Raw genomic sequence first — 4039 nt, 5'->3', positions numbered from 1 at the left:
CTAAAGTTTCTTTCTATCGGTCATACCTAACCTATCCCTAGAGGAATTTTATCATTTTTTTTTAATTTTTGAAGAAAATTCATTGAACTTTCTCATCACATATGTGAAAAAAAGGATAAAGCAATGTAAATAGTGGCTATCGTTAGATGAAGTTAGGCAATGACAAACTTTTTTTTCTTTTTTTGTATACATTTCAATAAAGCACAGAGAAATCTCATCACAGAAACTTGAAAATTATACCATCTTATAAACAATTTATTCAGCTATAAAATGGTATCTAATAGTTTGTAGTTAGAAGAAAGGAAAAAGGAAAAAAAATAGTAAAATGTGCAAAAACTGTAAACCCAAATTTCTTCACCGCAAGTAACGAGATTTTGGTTTTCAGTTTTTGCTTGTTTACTACTTTTTTCCATGTTTCCTCTCTTCTAACTACAAACTCTTATATACCATTTTATTGCGGAATAAATTGTCTATAAGATGGTATGATTTTGAAGTCTCCTTGATGAGAATTCACTTTGCTGTATCGGAATGTATACGATAAAAGATAGAATATTTCGTCATCGCCTAACTTCACCTAACGATAGCCACTATTTAGATGGCTTTATCCTTATTTTCACACATGTCATAAGAAAGTTAAATAAATTTACTTCAAAATGAAAAAAAAAAAATTACTCTAAATATAGGTTACGTATGATGGATAGAAAGAAACTTTTGCAATCTCCGATTTTCGTTACTTGCGCTAAGGAAATTTAGGTTTACAATTGTTGTGGGTATACTAATTTTTTTTTCATGTTTTCTTTCTTTTAACTACAAACAGTTATATACCATTTTATAGCTGAATAAATTTTCTATAAGATGGTATGGTTTTAAAGTTTCCGTGATGAGACCTCTCTGTGCTTTATCGGAATGTATACGAAAGGAGATAAAAAATTTTGTCATCGCCAACTTCATCTAACAATAGCTGCTATTTATATTATTTTATTTATACTTTTGATAACTATATTAAAAACTTTAGTCATTTTACAAAAAAATGAGACCAATCTGACCTCTCTATGATGAAAATTAAGGCTGTGGGCGCGTTTTGAAAAAAATATGTCTAAAAGCCCTTCAAAACCCAAAGCGCCTGGGGCTAAAAGGACGCAAATTTCCGAGTACCCCGGGGGTAAAAGGGTTAACAACGTCAAAAACAGATATGTCATATATAAACTATAAAGAGACTCATGTCAGCCTGGTCAACATAAAAACATTTGCTCCAACTTTGAACTTTTGAAGTTCTACTGATTCAACTACCCGATTAGGAAGATCATTCCACAACTTGGTAACAGCTGGAATAAAACTTCTAGAATACTGTGTAGTATTGAGCCTCATGATGGAGAAGGCCTGGTGGACTTTTTTCCGAATGATTTTCAGCAGGCTGTTCCTCGGAGCCCGCTCTCGCATTTTATGAAGGGTAGACCCCAGAAGTCTTCCTCCTTCAAGAAGACAGTTTTAGCCAGATCGGTGAAGAGGGCTTTTTCGACGTTGAACGACTGGATTTTGAAGAAAAGGGAACAGGGAAGGACAACCTTTTCCTTCCCCCCAAGGAGATTGGCTTCTAGATCTAGCGTGTGGTACGAGACTGGGGAGGCTCTCGGCTTAGGAGTCTAGATCTAGCGTGTGGTACGAGACTGGGGAGGCTCTCGGCTTAGGAGTTCCTGCCTCTTCCCAACGGGACTTCTTCAGACTCGTAGACGCCTCGCGTAGAACAGCCATGACTAAGGCTAAAGTTGTGTGGTCCACATTGGAAAAGGTCCACTTGCTGAAAGGCGTCTTCAGGACAATTGAAATCTTCAGCTTGATGGACTGGACTCTCGGAGCCCTCGCAGATGTTACGGACGAGAAGAACGAGACGCAAATGCACCTTATTGCCTGTCTCAATAAAGCTGTGAGGGATGGGACAATTGAACTCACAGCTCTTTTCACAGCAGGTATTATTAACCCTATTACCCCCAAAGGACGTACTGGTACGTTTCACAAAAGCCATCCCTTTACCCCCATGGACGTACCGGTACGTCCTAGCAAAAAAATGCTATAAAAAATATTTTTTCATATTTTTGATAATTTTTTGAGAAAATTCAGGCATTTTCCAAGAGAATGAGACCAACCTGACCTCTCTATGACAAAAATTAAGCCTGTTAGAGCAATTTAAAAAAAGTATACTGCAAAATGTGATGGGATAAAAATAACCCCTTGGGGGTTAAGGGTTGGAAATTTCCAAATAGCCCGGGGGTAAAAGGGTTAAGAAAAGAGCTATGCTGTTTCTTTCCTGTCGTCAGGAGTGTCTCTCACTCAGAGAGCAGAGCTCTTGTATGCTCCCTTGACCAAACACCTCTTCCCTTCAGAGCTAGTGAAGGACGTATCGGCAGCTCTTGCGCAACAAGCAACGCAAGATCTGATTACAAGGACTGCGAGGAAAGTTCTTCCGGCAAACTTTTTAGCCAGGAAGGAGAAGGAAGCTCCTCCCACACGTCAGCCCTTTCGAGAGGAAGCCAGAGAATGGCTGCTGGAGGGCAACCTCGTAAAACCCCTAACAGCAACCGAAACCTAAAAAGGGAACTCAACAACCATTCATCTAGCGCTAATACACTTCCAGGAGGAGGTCCAAAACAAGTTAGTACAGGTCAACACAGAAAACACCACAGCATTGGCCTACATCAGGAAACAGGGAGGAACTCGTTCAGATTCCCTTTACGAGGCAGCAAAGATCTCCTGCTGTGGGCAAAAGCAAACAATATAACTGATAACCCGCTTCATAGAGGGAGAGAAGAATGTCAGAGCAGATCTTCTCAGCAGAGGAAGACAGGTTCTCACGACAGAATGGACCCTACATCACGAGGTGTGCAGCAGGCTTTGGAATCTGTGGGGAGAACCGTCAATAGCCCTCTTTGCGATGCAGAGAACAAAGAGGTTACCTGTTTACTGCTCTCTAGTTCCAGACCAGGAAGCAGTGGCAGTGGACGCCTTCCTCATAGAGTGGGAAGGACTAGACACATACGCCTTTCCCCCCATTCAGGATCCTAGACAGAGTCATGAAGTTCAGGGAGTCGAACAATGCCCACATGACCCTGATAGCTCCGTTTTGGCCCATGAGACCCTGGATCACAGAAGTGATGAAGTGGCTAGTAGACACCCCCAGATCGTTACCTTGTCTGAATGATCTACTCAGACAGCCACATATAGAGATACCATCAAAATCTCCTCGTTCTCAATCTAACTGCCTTTCGACAATCGAAAAAACTGGCAAGAGCGAAGGGCTTTGCGAGGGAAGCTGCAAGAGCAATCATGAGAGGGAGGAGGACGTCCACAATCAAGGTGTACCAGTCAAAGTGGGACGTGTTCAGGGAATGGTGCAGAGTTAACAGCATTTCCTCTTTCAGTACCTCTCTAACTCAACTGGCAGATTTTCTGTTACACATAAGAACCCAAAAGAAACTAGCAGTATCAACCATCAAGGGATACTGCAGCATGCTAGCTTCCAGCTTCCGTCAGAGAGATATTGACGTGTCGGGAGACAAGGATCTCTCGGTCCTCATAAGGTCCTTTGAGATAGTTAAGAGGAAGGACAACCCAACCCCCTCTTGGATTTTGGATGTAGTCCTAATGTTTTTAACCTCGAGCAGGTTTGAACCTCTCGACAAGGCTTCGTGGAAGGATCTAACTAGAAGACCCTATTCCTTGGTGCGTTGGCAACAGCCAAGAGGATAGAATTGCAAGCCTTTAGCAAAAATGTAGGCTTCATTGGGGAGAATGCAGTCTGCTCGCTGCAACTAGTTTTTCTCGCCAAGAACGAGAATCCTTCTCAGCCATGGCCCAGATCCTTCACCATACCAGGGTTAAGTCATTTAGTAGGACAGGAAAAGGAGAGAGGCCTTTGTCCAGTGAGGGCCCTAAAAAATTTATCTGCAGAGGACCAAAAACATGAGAGGACAGGCAGAAAACTTCTGGTGCTCGGTGAAGAAACCTTCATTACCCTTGTCAAGAATGCACTAGCGTTCCTTAT

Source organism: Palaemon carinicauda, chromosome 24 (genome assembly GCF_036898095.1).
Source record: "Palaemon carinicauda isolate YSFRI2023 chromosome 24, ASM3689809v2, whole genome shotgun sequence".
In the NCBI taxonomy this organism is placed as follows: domain Eukaryota; kingdom Metazoa; phylum Arthropoda; class Malacostraca; order Decapoda; family Palaemonidae; genus Palaemon; species Palaemon carinicauda.
Note: the sequence above shows the minus strand (reverse complement) of the source record.